The sequence below is a fragment of the Diceros bicornis genome, chromosome 10, assembly GCF_020826845.1.
Source record: "Diceros bicornis minor isolate mBicDic1 chromosome 10, mDicBic1.mat.cur, whole genome shotgun sequence".
Classification (NCBI taxonomy): Eukaryota; Metazoa; Chordata; class Mammalia; order Perissodactyla; family Rhinocerotidae; genus Diceros; species Diceros bicornis.
This window is the reverse complement of record NC_080749.1, coordinates 41,020,776-41,042,297: the sequence shown is the minus strand read 5'-3', so window position 1 is coordinate 41,042,297 and position 21,522 is coordinate 41,020,776. Positions and strand designations below refer to the sequence as shown.

The window sequence follows — 21,522 nt, the reverse complement described above, 5'->3', positions numbered from 1 at the left end:
AAGATAAAAACAAAGAGGCCCACACCAAGACACATCATAATTAAAATGTCCAGAATTAAAGATAAAGAGAGAATCCTAAAAGGTGCAAGAGAAAGACAACAAGTTACATACAAAGGAAACCCCATGAGGTTATCAGCGGACTTCTCAGCAGAAACCTTACACGCTAGAAGAGAGTGGCATGGTATATTTAAAGTGCTAAAAGGAAAAAACCTACAGCCAAGAATACTCAACCTGGCAAGGCTATAATTCAGAATGGAAGGAGAGATAAAGAGTTTCACAGACAAGCAAAAATTAAAGGAGTTTATCACCAAGAAACCAGTCCTACAAGAAATGCTAAAGAGACTTATTTAAGGAGGGAAGAGAAGACCACAAATAGGAAAAATTATCTGTTTCCATGATAAGAGGGTAACAGATACAAATGCAGAAAAAAGAGATTAGATATGATATCAAAAACATAAAATGTGGGAGGAGGGGAGTAAAAGACTAGAGCTTTCAGATGGAGGTCAAACTAAAGAGACCACCAACTTAGTACAGATTGCTACATATGTCAGTTACTATATATGAACCTCATGGTAATCATGAACCAGAAACCTATATTAAATACACAAAAAACTAAGAGAAAGGAACCCCAACATAATATTAAAGAAAACCATCAAACCACAGGGGAAGAGAGCAAGAGAAGAAGAAAGGAACAGAGAAGAACTATTAAAACACCCAGAAAAAAAGTAACAAAATGGCAATAAGTACATACTTATCAATAGCTACTGTAAATGTCAATGGACTAAATGCTCCAATTGAAAGGCATAGGGTGGCTGGTTGGATAAAAAAATAAGACCCATATATATGCTGCATACAAGAGACACACTTCAGACCTAAAGACACTCAAAAACTGAAAGTGAAGGGATGGAAAAATATACTCCATGCATATGGCAATGAAAAGAAATCTGGAGTAGCAATACTCGTATCAGACAAAATAGACTTTAAAACAAAAACTATAACAAGAGACAAAGAAAGGCACTACATAGTGATCAAGAGAACAATCCAACAAGAGGATATAATGCTCGTAAATATCTATGCACCCAACGTAGGAGCACCTACTGTATAAGCAATTGTTAAAGACATAAAAGGAGAAATAGACAGTAACACAATAATAGTAGGGGACTTCAACACTCCACTTACACCAATGGATAGATCATCCAAACAGAAGATCAATAAGGAAACATTGGCCTTAAACAACACTACAAACAACAAAAAACAACATTAGACCAGATGGACTTAGTAGATATATATACGGAACATTCCATCCAAAAACTTCAGAATACACATTCTTTTCAAATGCATATGGAACATTCTCCAGGATTGATCACATATTAGGCCACAAAACAAGTCTCAATAAATTTAGGAAGATTGAAATAATACCAAGCATTGTTTCTGACCACAACGGTATAAAACTAGAAATCAACTATAGGAAGAAAACCAGAAAAGTCACAAATATGTGGAGATTAAACAAAATGCTACTGAACAACAATTGGGTCAATGAAGAAATCAAAGGAGAAATCAAAAAATACCTGGAGACAAGTGAAAATGAAAATATGACATGCCAGAGTATATGGGATATAACAAAAGCCGTTCTAAGAGGGAAGTTTATAGCTATACAGGCCTATCTCAACAAACAAGAAAAATCTCAAGTAAACAATCTAACAGTGCACCTAAAGGAACTAGAAAAAGAAGAACAAACAAAGCCCCAAAGCAGTAGAATGAGGGAAATAATAAAAATCAGAGCAGAAATGAATGAAATAGAAACTAAGAAAACAATAGAAAAAATTAATGAAACCAAGAGCTGGTTCTTTGAAAAGATAAACAAAACTGACAAACCTTTAGCTAGACTCACTAAGAAAGAAAGAGAGAAGGCTCAAATAAGTAAAATCAGAAATGAAAGAGGAGAAATTACAACGGACACCTCAGAAATACAAAAGATTCTGAGAATACTACGAAAAGCTACATGCCAACAAATTGGATAATCTAGAAGAAATGGATAAATTCTTAGAATCATATAACCTTCCAACACTAAATCAAGAAGAAAAAGAGAATTTGAATAGACCAATCACCAGTAAGGAGATGGAAACAGTAATCAAAAACCTCCATCAAAATAAAAGTCCAGGACAAGACGGCTTCCCTGGTGAATTCTAACACACATTCAAAGATTTAATACCTATCCTTATCAAACTCTTCCAAAAAATTGAAGAGGAGGGGAAGCTTCCTAGCTCATTCTACGAAGCCAACATTACCCTGATACCAAAACCAGACAAGGACAATACAAAAAAAGAAAATTACAGGCCAGTATCACTGATGAACATCGATGCAAAAATCCTCAACAAAATACTAGCAAATCACATACAACAATACATTAAAAAGATCATACACCATGATCACGTGGGATTTATTCCAGGGATGCAGGGATGGTTCAACATCCGCAAATCAATCAGCGTGATACACCACATTAACAAAATGAAGAATAAAAATCACATGATCATCTCAATAGATGCAGAGAAAGCATTTGACAAGATACAGCATCCATTTATGATAAAAACTCTGAATAAAATGGGTATAGAAAGAAAGTACCTCAACATAATAAAGGCCATATATGACAAACCCGCAGCTAATATCATCCTCAATGGTGAAAAACTGAAAGCTATCCCTCTAAGAACAGGAATCAGACAAGGATGGCCACTTTCACCACTCCTATTTAACATAGTATTGGAAGTCCTAGCCAGAACAATCAGGAAAGAAAAAGAAATAAAAGGGATCCAAATTGGAATGGAAGAAGTGAAAGTCTCACTATTTGCAGATGACATGATTTTATATATAGAAAACCCTAAAGAATCCACAAAAAACTTTTAGAAATAATAAATGAATATGGTAAAGTTGCAGGATACAAAATCAACATACAAAAATCAGTTGCATTTCTATACGCTAACAACGAAATAGCAGAAAGAGAAAATAAGAATACAATCCCATTTACAATTGCAACAAAAAGAATAAAATACCTAGGAATAAACTTAACCAAAGAGGTGAAAGATCTGTACACTGAAAACTATAAAACATTGCTGAAAGAAATGGAAAGATATTCCATGCTCTTGGATTGGAAAAATTAATGTGGTTAAGATGTCCATACTTCCTAGTGCAATCTATAGATTCAATGCAATCCCTATCAAAGTTCCAACAACATTTTTCACAGAAATAGAACAAAGAGTCCTAAAATTTATATGGAACAACAAAAGACCCCCAATAGCCAAAGGAATCCTGAGAAAATGAGCAAAGCTGGAAGTATCACACTCCCTGATTTCAAAACATACTACAAAGCTATAGTAACCAAAACAGCATGGTACTGGCACAAAAACAGACACACAGATCAATGGAACAGAATCGAGAGACCAGACATAAACCCACCCATCTATGGACAGCTAATTTTCGACAAAGGAGCCAAGAACATACAATGGAGAAAGGAAAGTCTCTTCAACAAATGGTATTGGGAAAACTGGACAGCCCCATGCAAAAAATGAAAGTAGACCATTATCTTACACCATACACAAAAATTAACTCAAAATGGATTAAAGATTTAATCCATAATTAAGGTAAGACCTGAAACCATGAAACTTCTAGAAGAAAACATAGGCAGTACGCTCTTTGACATCAGTCTTAGCAGAATATTTTCAAGTACCATGTCTGACCTGGCAAGAGAAACAATAGAAAAAATAAACAAATGGGACTACATCAAACTAAAAAGCTTCAGCACAGCAAAGGAAACCATCAACAACACGAAAAGACAACGTAACAATTGGGAGAAGATATTTGCAAACCATATATCTGATAAGGGGTTAATCTCTAAAGTATATAGAGAACTCATACATCTCAACAACAAAAAAACTACCAACCCAATTAAAAAATGGGCAAAAGACCTGAACAGACGTTTCTCCAAAGAAGATATACAGATGGCCAACAGACACATGAAAAGATGTTCAACATCATTAACTATCAGGGAAATGCAAATCAAAACTACAATGAGATATCACCTCACGCCCGTCAGAATGGCTATAATTAACAACACAGGAAACAACAAGTCTTGGAGAGGATGTGGAGAAAAGGGAACTCTCATACACTGCTGGTGGGAGTGCAAACTGGTCCAGCCACTATGGAAAACAGAATGGAGATTCCTCAAAAAATTAAGGATAGAACTACCATATGATCCAGCTATTCCACTGCTGGGTATTTATCCAAAGAACGTGAAAACACTAATGTGTAAAGATACATCCACTCCTGTGTTCATTGCAGCATTATTCACAATAGCCAAGACTTGGAAGAAACCTAAGTGCCCATCAAGGGACAAATGGATAAAGAAGATGTGGCATATATACACAATGGAATACTACTCAGCCATAAGAAATGATGAAATCCAGCTGTTTGTGACAACATGGATGGACATTGAGGGTATTATGCTAAGTGAAATAAGTCAGAGAGAGAAAGTCAAATACCGTATGATCTCACTCATAAGTAGAAGATAAAAACAACAACAAACAAGCACATAGAGATAGAGATTGGATAGGTGGTTACCAGAGGGGAAGGGGGGAGGGAGGAGGGTGAAAGGGATAATTCGGTACATGTGTGTGGTGATGGGTTGTAATTATTTTGGTGGTGAACATGATGTAATCTATGCAGAAATAGAAATATAATGATGTACACCTGAAATTTATACAATGTCATAAACCAATGTTACCGCAATAAAATAAAAAAAAAAATCTTAAAAAAATAAAATAAAATGGGCCCCGAGATTTCCCACCCTCGTAGGGTGCATGCCCTGTATAATCAGCAGAACTGTAAACACCATGGATTGAGTTATATTATATGGCACAGACAACCTCGAGAAAGGGAGACTACCTGAGTGGGCTTGACCTAATCACATAAGCCCTTTAAAAGCAGAGAGTTTTCTCTGGCTGGTCACAGGAGAGGTAGTCAGAGATATGAAGCATGAAAACGATGTGATCCACTATTGCTGGTTTGAAGATTGAGGGGGTCACATGGCAAGGAACGTGGGTGGCCTCTAAGAGCTGAGAGTGGCCCTGGCTGACAGCCAGAAGGGAAATGGGCACCTATAACCTATAGTCCTATAACTGTAAGGGACTGAATTCTGCCAAAAACAAGAATAAGCTTGGAAGCAGATTTTTCTCTAAAGCTTCCAGATTTGAGCTCAGTTTTTGTCAACACCTTGATTTCAGCTGTGTGATGTAAGCAGAGAGCCCAGCCACATCATGCTATAATTCTGACTTATAGGATTCTGAGCAAATAAATGAGTATTGTTTTAAGCTGCTAAATTTGCGGTAACTTGTTATACAGTAATTAAAAAAATGCTCGTACAGGTTTTGGTATCTGGAAGTGAAATTGCTGCCATAACAAAGAGCTAAAGTGTGGCAGTGGCTTTGGAATTGGGAAATGGGGAAGAGCTGGAAGAACTTTGAGGAGCAGGATAGAAAACAGACTAGAATGCCTTGAACAGACTATTAGTAGAAATATGGATGTTAAAGATGTTGCTGGTGAGGGCCCAGAAGGAAGCAATGAACATATTATTGGAAACTGGAAAAAGGAGGATCACTGTTATATGGTGGCAGAAAGCCTAGGGAAATTCTGTCCTGTGGTTAGGTGAAATTCCTAAGTAATGAACTTCATATGTGATGAACTGAGAAGATTTCTAAAGTGTTGAAGATGCCACCTGGGTTTTTTTTCCTACTTATAGTAAAAAGGAAAGAGATAAATTGAGGGAAGAACAGTAAAACAAAGAGTAACCAGGACTTGAAGCTTTGGGAAATTCTCAACATATCAGAATGGCCAAAGACTCTGGAGTTAAGAGATTGTTGCCGACAGCATGGCATAGAGAAAAGGCTGTGTGTGTGAATATACTACCCTTTGTTATAGCCTCAAAAAGATCAAAAGGTCAGAGTATTTAGTTGTATAAAAGACCCTTCCAAGAGATTAGGGGTGTTTCTCAGAGATCTTTTCAAACTGGAGGGCCTCTGGGAAATTTAAGGGTAATTTCTCTCAGCACCTCAACAGGAGGCCGGGAGAGAAGGGATTATCTCAGAAAGACCCGGGTGTGGCTTTTGTCTGGTGGATGAATCCCCATAAAATCCACAAAGGCCCACTTGGTTTCTGAGAAAATTTTATCAGAAACCTTGGCAGCTTGGACTGAAAGGGACAGAAAGAGTATGAAACGAAAGGAGGCTCATGGACACTGCCCCCCACCCCCCACCCCAATTCTATTGACAGGAAGCAGGCTGATAAAACTACTCAGGCACCTGGCATTCCTAATACATCCACTATTGAATCAAACCCACCCATCTAGGCTCAGGAAGGGCCTCATTTCACTCCCCACCACATTACACATAGAATAGTTGTGTCAGCTCCTAGTGAGACGTAGTGACAATAAAGATTGTATACAGTCTCAGAGGAGTCACTAAAAATCCAAATAGATGATCATTCATTCATTCATTTATTCACTTATTTCAATGTGTGTACCAAATGCCTTTAATGTGACACATGTTACAACCAGTTCTTCATGCAGTTGTAAGAGGTCACCCCATTCAAAATATAAATTGCCTCTTTTCTGGTGTCTTTTAAAGGGATGTAAGTTTATCTGCTTTGCCACAAAAATAATATGCAATTCTTGGTTAGGTCAGTAGAAGCTCTTCCTAATAATACAGAAGGATGTGTTTTTTTTTTTTTTTTTTTTTTTTACTACTTATGCATTATTTATTTATTTTATTGAGCTAACATTGGTTTATAATGTTATATGAGTTTCACGTGTACAACATTGTAAGTTGACTTCTGTATGTACTACAGCATGCTCACCACTAAAATCAAATTTCTATCCGTCACCATACAATTGACCCCCTTTACTCATTTTGCCCTCCCCCCACCCCTTTCCTCACTGATAACCACCAGTCTGTTCTCTGTATCTATACATCTGTTTTCATTTTTTGTGTGTTCGTTATTTTGTTTTTTTAATATTCTACATATGAAATCACATGGTATTTGTCTTTCTCCACCTGACTTATTTCACTTAGCATAATACCATCAAGGTCCATCAGAAGGATTCTTTTTTAGCTTCAAACTTTGTAAGTAGAACAAAAAAGTTAATAGAGAAAAACTAAAATATAAAATGGAGTGAACTATAGAGTTTGCAATTAGTTAAATTAAGCATAACTACATATAGTAAATTAAATATACATGCATGTGTACATAGTATATACAAATTTGTATATGTGTGTATGCATGTGTATGTACACATACACACGTAATTGCAGTGTGACTCACCTGCCCCTCTCAGTGGTATTGATGAAGGCCTTAGCTTGGGGTGGTGAGATAGTGCCTCTGCCCTCATTCGTGCCCAGACCTCCTCTTCTCGTATTTCCTGCTCTGGATCATCAAACCACACTTTGGGCATCTACCTTCACACTGGCCCATGCTGGTCTGATTGCTTCCTGGTGTGAATGCTCTTGTGCCAATAAAAGTTATTAGTTTTGCCAGAATTGATCAAAGTTCAGGCCTTAGAGTATAAACATTTTGCCCTGATGACTTGAATAGAGTTCATCAACTCTCTTTCTATTAATTTTTTCTTTTTGCTTTGGCCTTTAATTGCTATAGTATGCGTCTGTGCCTGGCAGGAACTCCAGGATGTGGAACTGTCCTCTGCAATTTCCTTCAAATGCTGTGACTGATTGCCTTTCATTTTCAGTGAATGCTCTGCTGTTGCAGAGGGAGGGTGATAGAGATCTTGGGGATTTAGCCAGTGGGGAAAAGGACCTTTAAAACCAGAGCACTGCCTGGAAAACATCCCCTGGCAGAGAGGCCCCCCAGGGACAGCACCTCCTGGTTCAGATCCTCTGTTTCTTTCAGGTCCTTTTCCCTCATGCTGCTCCTTCTCCACCTTGAGTAAACTACAGGTGTGTGTGTGTGTGTGTGTGTGTGTGTATGTGTGTGTGTGTGTGTGTGAGAGAGAGAGAGAGAGAGAGAGAGAGAGAGAGAGAGAGAGAGAGAGATTGATCTAACTGGATTCCACTTAGACTAAAATGACTAAAATAAATATTGTCAGTTTACATAATATATGACTGGGGACCAACTGAATTGTGAACACAAACAAAAACACTGTGGCAGCACTCATTAATGCAGTGACATTCAGGTGATCTAAAATTGGCTTATAGTACTTTTTCATATTTTCATAAAATGGAGAATATGGAACATGAGAACTCTCATAGACTCCTTGGACCCTGAAAACATGTCTTTGAACCTCTCTGAACACCAGTTTGACCTCTGCTCTAACATCCACCCCAAACCTCTCACTGCAAACATCGTCTTTGCAAAGGAACCACTGGCTACCAGAGCCGAAGCATCCCTGTCTGCCTGAGGACCAATCTGTTGAACTACTTCCCACTCTCGATTTTGTGGTTCTTTCAAGTACTAACTCCTAGAAATGTGATCTTGCAGTCAAAGTTTGAGGGGTGTTTTTCTTTTAATTATTGGTCCTTTTTATTTGGGAATCTGATGAAATACCCTAAACATGGGAGCTATAAAGCCTAATGGGAAAATTAACTATCAGGATATTATAATGATCAAAAGGAGAAGATAGTTAATATATATATTATGTAGAAATGACTCCAAAATAAACTAAGGGTTCAGACTTTATTTAATATCAGCTCTCTGAATAATATTGTATGAGTAATGATATTAATGTAGTATGGAAGTTTTAATTATCCAAAACAAATAAATCAAGGATCTATCATTTAAAAATATTCATAAGTTCCTTGTTTTGTTATTAAAATTCAGAAATGAACATTAACATAAGCTTGTTAATTAACTGATTCTAACCTTCTAATATGAGCCACTGTAGAGTCAGTTCTCAGCCTATGAGTCAATAGGAGGCAGAAAGGTAGGATGGTAGTCCAAAAAGCTCACTCTTCTGGTTTCAACTAGTCTTTAAAAGTGAAAATTTCCATTAGAACTTCTTTTAGAAAAGTGGAAAAACTGATGATGCAATCTTTTTACTCTTTGTCGAGATATAGTTTTAAGAAAAAGTCAGATGAAAAAAAAAAGCCTGGATGATCAAGAGCCAGATGTATTTGTTTTTCTATACAAGATTTTCCAATAGGCCGTTTTAGAAGAAGAGTCTTAAAAATTAACTCCAGGTGTCAACTTTTGGCTATATTTTCTGGCTAGGTCTTGATTATTCACGGTAATTTGGTTTACTTAACAGACACCCATACGGTGCTTGGAATGTTCAAGGCACTGTTCTATGTTCATTTAACCTTCTTAACAACTCTAAGGAGTATTAATATGATTTTAATTTTATAAATGAAGAAACTGAGACACACAGAGGGGGCATAATTTCCCCAAAGTCATATCGCTATTAAGGGGTACAGTTAGGATTTGAACCCGGGAGGTCTAACTCCACAGTTCATGATTTTAAACACTGCTATGCTGCCCATCACTGTGATTGTTGTTTGCTGTAAATTTTGTGATTAATCAATTTTGAGAAAACTCAGTTTCAAACTATTTGCTTTGGGGTCATTTTCACAGCTTTGGTCCTGTCCTAGTTTACTCAAAACTGTTAAATAGATGGGTAATTGATAATTTTAAAACTCTCTAGTGGTCTGCTCACTAGGAGTATTTCTTTTATGTTCTACAAGTACACACAGTTTCACAGTGTCTATCTCCTTGATTTTCTTTCAGGATTTCTCTCCTTGGGTTAATGAACCATTATGGCTAAACACTTTACAAGAAACTATACCATTATACCATTGTAACTTGATCACAATTGAAGTATCAAGTAGAAGGCGTGTGCTATGATTGGTGAAAAAATACCTTCATTGCCTCTTTGGTGCTGTTCTTTTGTTAGGTAGACTGAAGAAAATATTAATGATTTTGAAGTGATTTTTTATCTTTGACATCTTATTTCTCAGGAAGAAAATTTCGACAGGCTTCCAATATTACATTTACCAACCTATCAGAATATATACCCATCACCCACCTTCTCTCCTTTTACAATGCATGAAATATCTGTGCTCATCTCTAAAGCCAACCCCTTCATTTATGCACTGCATCCTATTCTCTCTCTCCTACTCAAGTTCCTCCCACTCTCTCTGCCACCACCATTTCCCCCTTTTCTTCTAGATCTTTCCTATTAACCTACAAATATACTATTATGACTTTATTTAAAAAAATACTCTCTGTTGACCCCACACCCCCTCCCTTAACAAAATTGCACAATTCTATAGCCTACACATACTGTCTCCAACTTCTTTCCACCCATTCTGTCTTGAGCCATTTTGTTCCTCCACTCCTGCAAAGCTGTGCTTGTCAAGGTCATCATTGATCTCCAAGTTGCTAATTCCCAGGGTCAATTCTCAGTCCTCACTTTACTTGAACTGTTAAGATGGAAGTGATCACTGCCAGCTCCTTGGAAATCTTTGATTCTCGGCCACTAGGAAGCCATTTTCTCTTTGTTCTTTTATCTCACTTGTTTCTCCTCCTCATAAACTGGGATGGACTCTCATCATTCTAACTTCTGAGACTTGGAGTGCCCCGGGGGCTCAGTCCTATAAGTATGAATACTTGCGAGGTGATCTCAATAAATGCAGTATAATTTATATGCTGTTTATATGCTGACTAATACGAATTAATATTTCTGGTCTAGACTTCTCCCTTGAGCTCCAAACTTACACTTCCGACTGCCTCAAATCTAATATGCCCAAAATGTAGTCTTGTTTTTCTCCCCAAACCTACTCCTACCCCAGTATTCCCTTTCTCAACAAATGGAAACCTATTCTCCCAGTGCGCAGGCCAAAAGCTTTGGTATTATCTTTGACTCTTATTTTTCCCCCTCACACCCCATACCCGCCCCCTTACCTATTGTCATGAATAGAAGGCTCTACCTTTCAAATCAGAACTATTATAATCGCCTTGTAATCTCCTAATTAATTTCTCTGCCTCCTCCTTTTCCATTCCCACCCTCTCCCTCCAGTCTATTTTCCACGCAGCTGTCAGAGTGATGTTTTTAAAAGTTACATCAGAATATGTCACTCCCCACCTGCACTCAATATCTCTTCCATCCCATATCCAATCACTTTTCCCCTCACTCATCCTGCTCCAGCCATTACAGCCTCCTTCCTCCTCCTCAAGCACTCTAACACATGGCCCCTTAGCCTTTTGCACTGGCTGTTCCCTCTGCCTGGAATCTTTCTCTCCCAGATGTCTGCATAACTCACTCTGTCATTTCATTCAGGGTCCCACTCAGATGTCATCTTATCAGAGAGAACATTTGTCCTTGATTACCAAACTTCAAATAGCATCCTCCTTCCCTGGCACTCTGTCCATTTACTCTACTTTTTTTTTCTTTGTCTTCCCCCTGACATCTATCTATTTATTTATTGACTGTCTTCTTCTAGAATGTAAGCCCCATAAAAAAGAGAGGATTTGTCTATTTTATTCATTGTTTTATCTCCAGTGCCTGGCACAAGGCATTCAATAAATATTGGTTGAATAAATGAATTTAATGAATGAGCAGTATACAACTATATTTTAATGTTGAAGTATAGAGAAAAACGCCAAACTAGGAGGCCCTAAAAAGGTGGATGACCTTGGGCAAGTTATGTAGGCTCTGTGGGATTTTGTCTCCTCAGTTGTAAAATGAAGTGTTTGGATTAAATGATTGCTAAAATCACCTCAGCTCTAAGATGTCATGATTGAATGACTCTGAGGTTTGATTACTTTTCACTTTTCATTCTCCCTGACACTTCAGGCTGTGAAATACAACATCCTCAGTATATATACTCCTTACTTAATGAATAGTGAAAAGAGAGAAATTAAACAAGATTACAGACAAATTCATTTTAGCAATATCAACATATGACACGATCATTATGTAATATTTCAACACTCATCCTGAAAATAGACCTTACTCCTAAAGAAGACATGACAGTTATTTTTTAATCCACCTGGCATTTCAATTAAGAGGGAGATAACTAATGTGTTTACCCTGGAATACTTTCTCGGCTCATCACGTTATAAGGACATAAGACTACATCACAGCAGAAAATAGCTATTGCCAATTTGAGTAGGCAGCTCTGCTGTGGAAAGATGCTCACATAAGTGACCAAACTGAACACCACTTAAAAGAGATTCATGTTATTTATTTATGCATATAGACATCACCTACGTCCAAATAATTTATAATAAAAGGCATTAATACAATTGTGCTAGATACGCTCCCTTTGGGTCATATCTACTCTCCGTTCTACTCTGTGACCCAGGGAGTTGTCCTATATGGCTCCCTTGCCCTCTGGCTTCTGGTTGGGTTCAGTCAAAGTGGAATACTAGAGATGAGGATGAGGGAGGAGAGTGAGGTTGGGAGAGTTTTTCCCCTAGCTCCTTGCCCTGCAGAGTTGTGTTGACCAGCTCTCTCCTCCACCCAAGGTCTCAGCTCCTGTCAGGTGGCCCTCACCACACAGCCTTCTCTGAGTCGGGTCTACAGGTGGTAAAACAGCCCAGCAACAGCAGGATCCCTTGTGATGGCCCTGCATTCCAATCCTCCTTTGTCACTTGTCCCATTATTTCGTTCTTCTGGATTTATCCTAATTTTGAGTATGCCATCTGTTTCCTATTAGGAATCATTAAAATAGAAAATCAGTAAGAGAATGAGAGACAAAAAATTAAGAGGATGGGAATATAGTTATGTCAGCAAACCAAGACTAAATAGGGGTGCTGTAATTGAACATGGTTCAAGTTAAAAGGAAGCATTTAGCTCTTATTTGCTAATAATAGGCAACATCCCAGCAAATCAAGAGCTGGCAGCATGTATTGGGGGGAGGGAGGCAAACCAATCAGTGGATGGCATTTTCAGTAGAAGTTTTATAGGAGAATCTAAATCAATCTTCATATGATATTGCATCAACCTTTATAAGGCCTATGGCATAAAATTAAATCACAGTTCCATGAAAATTTTCTATAGAACATGACAGTGATGCCACATGTGAAGTGATAAGAGGTGAAAATGTTATCTTCAGGGATATACAGTATTCTTGTCTTCTGACTTGATACAGGACTAGAGTATGGAAACTTCAGGAATGAATAATAGTCATGTCCCTTGATGTTCCTTCTAAATACTGATTTTTCTTGGCCAGACTTTTAAAAAACACACTTTTGTATTTATAAAGTATTTTATGTCCATTGTAGTTTGGAAAATACAAACAAGCACACCAATACAATAAAAGTCACCCCAAATCCTAAACCACTACCAAAAGAAAATTACTGACAATGCCCTTATATCCTTTTTTCTATATAAACAAGGACTTTGACTTACCTAGAATCGCACTGCATATATTATTTTTAACCTGATTTTTTTCCATTTATCAATATATCTTCTGAATTTTCCCACCACATAATTTTTATTCTTTGCATAGTGTTTCATTATGTGAAATATTGCATTTAACCAATTTCTTATTTTGGGGTATTATATTATTTCCAATGTATTACCCTGTTAAGCCTGTAATGAACATACCTGTATATAAATCTTTACATATGTCCCTGCCTCTTAATTCTTAAACTTTACTTCTTAATTCTTTAGGCTTTTGCTAGCTATTTTCTTATTTATTCTTCAGAAAGAGTATGACAATTTACCCTCTTACCAGTAGTAGATGTGCTTGTTTGTTAGGTTGGAGATTGGTGGCAAAAATGTTCAGGTTTAGGACACTGATAAGTAGCTGAAATACAAATAGTCTAAATTGTAGGCTGAAGGGAGAGCCATTAAATTCAAATAACCAGGCAGGATGGTGGCAAAATTGACTTTCTATTTTGAAAACCAAAGACCTAGCTTTGATTTCTTACCCATGTACAGAATTTTCTCGTCTTTGCCTAAAGAATGCCCTACAAAGAAATTCTTTTGGAGCCAAATGTTTATTCAGAATCTTCAGCAAGTCCTGCGTTGAAGCCCACAGAGATCTCTATACCATAAAGTACAAAAGAGAGAACATTGGCTGAAAGGTTTTGAGGATGGAAGTGACTAAGTGTCCATCTTTAGCACAAAAAATCTTCAGTGGGGCTCCCATGGACAATTTGACTTAGAAAAGTACCATGTCCCCATGTTCTGTTGGGATTAAATGCACCTCCACACACCCCACATGACTGAATGAATTGGCCCCTTGATTGTCTATGGTCTATTGTTATTGTTTATCTGGATGCTTTTTTAATAGTTTTGGATTTATGTGAATTGATATAAGAAGCATTGTATGCAATGTTTCCGTATTGCTTTTCACTGGATTAGTTTGCAAATGTGTGTCTTGCACCTCTCATTTGCAAGGTATGATGCTAGATACAAATAAATACTGCAGTATAAGTCATGTTCCTTACCTTCCAAAGGTTCACACAAATGTGTGAAAAATTATGTGGTGAAATATAGGTGACTGTCAAATTGTGTGGAAAGAAGAGTCATACTCTAACTGGGGGGAATTTTATGTGATACAGGCTGATCTAAATAAAACAAATGGAAAAAATTTAAAATAAAAAAACGAATACTTTTCTATTAAGAGGTTCTGTTATGTTTTTATATGTAACAGCATCACTTTCTTGTGGGGGTCCATATTCCAGGCCAAAAGTAGAAAAGAGATCGGTAAGATGCGAGGAGTTAGTTAAGTAAATTAGAATCTAGAAAATGGAATAGAAATTGCTTTATCTCAGTGGTTTATGAGGCATGGAACTGGAACTTCATATTTCATATCTTGTGTGTATCTGGTTAATAATTATGACCTCTTCCTGAATAAGTTGTTAAAGCCTTTGAAATAATAACCTGGGAGTAAGGTACAGAAGTCTATTTGTTCGTAGATTCAACATCACACAGATTGCTTGAAATCAGGGACCAAACGGTCTTCTGACTACAGTGCTTTAGTCCTAACTTTCTGCTCTATGTGTAAACAAGAAATTCTTATTTCATGCTGAATTGCAGTAATTCTTGGACTGAAGGAGTGAAAAAAATATAATTTAATGGCTGTGTAATAGTAGTCCAAGTTTTTAAAAATTAAACTCTGATGTACTCTAATATCATAAACATTATGTTTACTAGAGGATTTTTAATTGTAAACAAATTGTTTGAAAGATTACAAAAGTAAGATGGGATATAAAAATGATCTTAAATTCTCTGAAAAGATAGCACAGTATTATTTTGGCTCATAAATCTATATAGAGAATAGTTTCTTCAGTTTATTTACACTTATATTGGCTTAACTTTACCAAAATGAACAAGATGTGGGATGATGAAAGAGGAACATCTAATACAAATCAGAGATAGTAAGAGGAGATAGGGGATAATGAGGGCCGGTTTTGTTTTTCAGAAAAGCAAACTTTTTCTAGAAACCTCATCTGGAAGTCAAGAGACAAGATTTAAATTCAACTCTTATCACTTGCACTAACTTTCTGATTCCCCTATTATTGAAATGTTATAAGGATCACTCAAAAAGCCTAAAAAGCAGTATGTTTAAAATCTGTGTCTCAACAAATGTCCCAAAGGGCTAGTTACATACCCTTAGACTTAACTTTAGTTTGAGGCTTGCAAAGCCAATAATTCTCGACACACACTTCCTGCTCCTATTAATTGATGAAAAGTGAATGGAACTGCCCTTAGGGAAGTGCTTAGTTCAAACTTTACCATCCTGCAAATAAAACTGCTGGCCTGGTTCCCATCCACATCTTTGTTATTCTCGGACGAGAGACCAGAAGAAGGTTCCATTCACCTAATGATGATCAATTAAGCCTTATTATGTGTCAGACATGATACAAGGTACTAGGGATACAAAGATGAATAATGCAGATCAATATGGAAAGTGCCATGCTAAGGATACATAAATAGTGCCTTAGAAGATAACACCTAGCTATGTCTGGAGGAGAGGGAGACGGAGGAAGGCTGAGAAAGCAATGCTAAAATCGAGTCTTAAAGGATGGACATGAGGGATTTAGCAGACAATAAGGCAGAGCAGAGCATGCCAGGCATGTAGTAAATGCCCAAATATGTCAGTAGCAATCCAGTGGCAGAGCCTCATGAAAAAGAATCAAGGAATACAAGGTAGGACAAAGAATGGAGAGTACTAAACCTTAATCAAGGGTCATTGGTGTGCCAAGGATAGAGCTAATATTTTTCCTGGAGAATTCAGAGGAAGATTCAAGGAGGAGATGACGTTTGTTCTGGTCTTAAAGGTAGAGTGAAATTGACAGATAGAGGAGGGAAATGAAGTCACGCTAGTTCAGAAAACTACGCAAAAGGCAGATAAGCATGAAAGTGCGTGGCCACCTTCCCTCTTCTCTTCTCTTTATGTTCTCACCCAAGAGATCTCATCCAGTCCTGTGGCATCAAATACCATTTTTTTTTTGTGAGGAAGATCAGCCCTGAGTTAACATCCGTTGCCAATCTTCCTTTTTTTACTGAGGAAGATTGGCCTTGGGCTAACATCCGTGCCCACCTTCCTCCACTTTTACATGTGGGACGCCTGCCACAGCATGGCTTGATAAGTGGTGCGTATGTTCGTGCCCGGGATCCGAACCCGTGAACCCTGGGCTGCCAAATCAGAGCATGCAAACTTAACCACTACACCACCTGGTTGGCCCTGACAAATATTTTTTTAAAAGTTTATTTATATTTTTATTGAGGTAATATTGGTTTATAACATTATATAAATTTCAGGTATACATCATTATATTTTGATTTCTGTGAAGAAGATACATCATGTTCACAACCCAAAGACTCATTACCATCCATTATTGTACACATGTGCCGTTTTACTCCTTTTGCCCTCTCCTGTGCTCCCTTCCCCTCTGGTAACCACCAATTTAATCTCTGTATCTATACATTTGTTTGTTGTCATTTTTTATCTTCCACTTATGAGTGAAATTGTATGGTATTTGGCTTTCTCTGTCTGACTTATTTTGCTTAGGATAATACCCTCAAGGTCCATCCATGGTGTTGCAAATGGTAAGATTTCATCTTTTTTATGGCTGAGTAGTATTCCATCGTGTATATATACACCACATCTTCTTTGTCCATTCATCCATTGATGGGTACTTGGCTTGTTTCCAAGCCTTGACTATTATGAATAATGCTGCAATGAACATAGGGGTGCAAATATCTTTTCAAATTAGTATTTTCATGTTCTTTGGATAAATACCCAACAGTAGACTAGCTGGATCATATGGTAGTTCTATTCTTAACTTTTTGAGGAATCTCCATACTATTTTCCACAGTGGCTGCACCAGTTTACATTCACACCAGCAGTGTAAAGTTTCACTTTTCTCCACATCCTCTCCACATCTTGTTATTTCTTGTCTTGCTAATCATAGCCATTTTCAGTGGATATCTCCTTAATTTAGACCTCCATCCCTGAATTCTCCCTTGAGCCACCCATCTGTACTAGATGTTTATTTGGACTTTCCATTAAAGCTCTTACAGTCACGTCAACTGTTTAATGTTCAATACTGAGCTCCATTGTCTTTCTTTTCCAAATCTGTTAATCTTCCAATCATCTCAGTTATGGTACCATCATCCAACTAGTTGCTCTAGCAAAAACCCAGAAATCCTTCTCGATTCTTTTTCCCTTCAACCTCCATATCTAATCTCTTAATGACCACTCTGACTCCACTCAAAAGCACATCTCAGATCTGAACAGTTTGCTTCATTTCCTGAGTCCATGTGATCATTTTTGCCTTATTCTTCTATCTGGTCTCCTTGTTTCTCCTTTGCTCCTTTACTATCCACTCTTCACTCAATAGCTAGAGCTATCTTTTAAAAATGTAAGTCAGATCATGTTACTCCTTGCTTTAAACTCTTTAATAGCTTTTCCTTCTTTCTAGAACTAAATCTTTGCCTATTCATCTATCCCCCGTCTAGCTTGCCAGTCTCACCTCAGTCTTAACTCACACCACCTGCTCCAGCTGACTGGCTTCCTCCCAATTCCGAACATGTGCAAGGTCTTTCCCACTCAATGTCATTTTACCTAAAGCTCCCACTTCCTGCAGTGATCTCCCTTCATCTCTTCCCAGGATTGTCTCACTGTCATCTTTCAAGTCTTGATCCAGATGTAATTAAAAAAATGTGCCTTCTAATAGTTCTACCCCAATCTTTCTAAATCATCACCATCACCATACATATTTCATTCTTAGAACTTAACATGTAATATTCTGTTCATTCCTTTACTTGTTTATTAACTCTCTCTTTTTAGAAAGTCCCAGTTTCATGAGGCAGAGGCCTTTTTTCTCTTTAAGCACCATATCCCAAGTACATAGCAATGTATCTGGTTTAAAGCACATGCTCAATAAACATTTGTTGAATAAATGAATTCCAAACCCAATAATGTCTTAAGATTATAGGTAAGGGTCAATAAAGAATCAAATACACAGAGACATTAAGTAAAATAAAGGTTGAAAAGAATTGTTTGGTTTGATCATTTGGAAGTCACTGGTGAGAGCAGTGAATTTGGAATGGAAGGCAGAAGTAGGATTGTCATGGGTAAGGAGTCAAATAGGAGATGTGAAATTGGAGAACAGTAAGTATTCTGAGATACTTGACTGAAAATGGAACAATGAAGGGTGTGACGCTATAGTCTTGGGGATCTAAAGCAAGTCCCTTTAAATTTTTGTTAATGAGTAAGATTTGTGTATATTTCCATGTGAGGAGAAGGAAACAGCAAAGACCAAGAGTTGAAGGTACAGGGTGGAGAGGGGTAGATGATGGAGTAAGGTAATGGAGAAGATGGAATTGAGGAATAGGATCTGGAGCCCAGGGGAGGGGTACGTCTTGGACAGAAGGAAAGACACTTCTTCCTTTGAGGGGCAGGACATCAAGGAAGATATCTTTTAGAGTCTCCATTTCCTCAGATAAAAGTGAAGTAGAGACAGGTATGGAGCTTAACATAGTGAACAGGTTTTGGAATACCACCATGAGAAGCTGAGAGGCGTTGACCAGGAATTCGTAAAAGGAATGCTGATTGTCAATGAATATTCAGTTAAAACCATAAATTTGGTACCAGTCTCTACAGTTGTGGAATTCATTCATCAATCAAATGTTTATTAAGTCTATACTATGTTCAAGATACTTTAGTTGCTGTTGGAAGTGCCAAGATAAATAAATCACAGTTTCTGTAGTCTAGTGGTGGAGAGAAATAAGTATACTAATTAACAAAGCCTTGTGAGGAGGGCTGTACTAGAGGATTAAAATTATACGACCAGAACACAAAGGACGATGGGGAGCGAGGGGGCAGGTTCGGTCATAAAATCGATGGCTATAATTGGATTTCAGAATTGGTACTGTTCTTGATGATAATAGAGTCCTGCAGGAGGAAGTGGCTCACTGGAAAGGAGAAAGTCATGGAACTGTGAGATTAGCCGGTTGGAGGGGCGTTCAGAGAGATGCTGAAGTTGCCTAGGCAGGTGGAAGGAGTTGTTTTGGACAACTCCTGTGTGGCTGTGACTCACATATCTGAATTCTTGGTGAATATTTGAGAATGACTTGGAAATCCACATATGCCAGTGATAAGGACAGGTAGAGGGTGATATAGCCAGGTAGTGTAAACATCAAATGAAGAAGGCATTGTACACGAGAAGGATGTCATCATGGTCTGAAAGTAGCAATTAATAAGGAAGAAAATGCCCAAACCATTCCCCAGCCCCTGGCCCGTAGGGCATCAGAAGATGAGCAACTTTCATTTAAGAGAATTTCGGTCAAAACAGTGAAGTAGTGTTCTGAGTGTTGAAGATGTAGGGGATTTTGTGTATGAGGACACAGAGGTTTCAGAGGGCCCAGTAGAAAGCACTGGGAAGGAGTAAATCATGAGAGCGAGAGAGGGAGATGCCCATGCTGCAGCAATGGCTGAAGATACCAGAGAGTCAAGGATGGAAATAATTGGTCCTGAGATGCCAAAAAGCCTCAGGTGTGACATACTTCTAGGGCCTGCATAGGATAGTGCACCAAATGTTGTCAGCAATGTGAGGATACCAGCAGCCTGGGGCTGGTCCACTTGTAGTCAAGGCATTGTCGGCAAAAGGACCACTGGCTTCCCTCCAAGGCCAACACTGGGAGTAAGCGACCATAGTTGGTCTGTTGGAACCCAGAGAAAAATGCTCTTTAATCCAATATCCGTTCTTTTCCAAAATTTAGTTTAGAAGTAATCAGTTTTCTCTGATTATGAAAGAAATATATATTCATTGCAAAAAATAGGACAACACAGAAAAGTATAAAGAATAAAATAAAGATCATTTATAAACCCCAGAGGGAGATAACCTAATCATTGTTAACATTTCCATACCTGGCACTAGTAGAATGTCCTGGCATTTATCAGTTAGGGCTCTGAAATACACCTTATCGGTCAGGGTTTCCTTTCTCTCCCTCTCCTTCCCTTCCTTTCACTCTCCATCTTTGGTGCTGCTACCTTTCTAGCTTCATCTCTGTTTTCCCTAAATTCAGATCTAAGTCATTTCTGGAGTGGAATCATATTACCTTGCGCTCATCCAGTTGTTCACTAAGCATTGAGTGGATGTCACTATTGTGGCTGCTGGTGTTGCAGGGCCTACTGCAGAGTTGCTATGGCCATGGCCATGGTGCTTGGGATGCTCCTTTTGGTTCTCCCAGGGATCAGAGACCGTGTTGCTAGGGCAAGTCCAGAAACCACCTGGCTTTTCATTCTCACTTCTCAAAAGACAAAATGCCACATCAAGGGTGAGGCTAACCCATCCTCTACAACAGACCCTTTGCTGGCAGTCACTCACTATTGCTCACCATTGAGGTACTCTGTTTCTTACCAGCAAGATCCAGTCTCTTAACCTAGACACAACATGGCAGGCCAGAGTGGCTGCATGGGCCTCTGTCAAATAAACATTAACTTCAACTGCCCCATCACTAGGGGAACCCTAAAAAATGGCTTCAGCCCCCTGAAAATAGCATATGTGTACTTCTGGTTTTCTCATTCTGCCTCCATTTCCAGAGAAGGGAGGTAAAATAGACCTAGTAAGAACAATGCTCTCTTTTTGAGCTTGATAAATTTGTCCTTTATTTTACCACATAAGTCAGAACTACTGTATATCACAACCCTGCCAATTTTTTCCTTTCCTCCTTCCTCCCACCTATCTCCTGCCACTTCCTCAGAAGCATAAAGCTTTCAACATCCTGCTGTCCATTAGCATAAATAAACTCATGCTTTTAAAGTAAAAATAGGCTTAATGCTATATTTGTTAAAGGCTGCATTACCATAAGAAGATAAAAATATTCCTGAGTAACAGGTAGATCATATACTTTAGAGACAATAACATGCTTTTATTGTGGTTCCCTGAAAGTTGATTATTTTAGCCATAGATTAGAACCTTAAGTCTCAGCACAAGTTACATTTCCATCTCAGAAATTGTTAAACCATGCAGTTTCTCAGGACATGTACCTTCATGTTTTAATTT

General features: G+C 38.0%; 1 protein-coding gene across 2 annotated transcripts in view; it reads left to right on the top strand.

Annotated features, from left to right (window-relative positions):
* Positions 1 to 21,522, top strand: part of CCDC148 (coiled-coil domain containing 148) — a 238,622-nt gene that overhangs the window by 162,809 nt on the left and 54,291 nt on the right. The window lies entirely within an intron of this gene.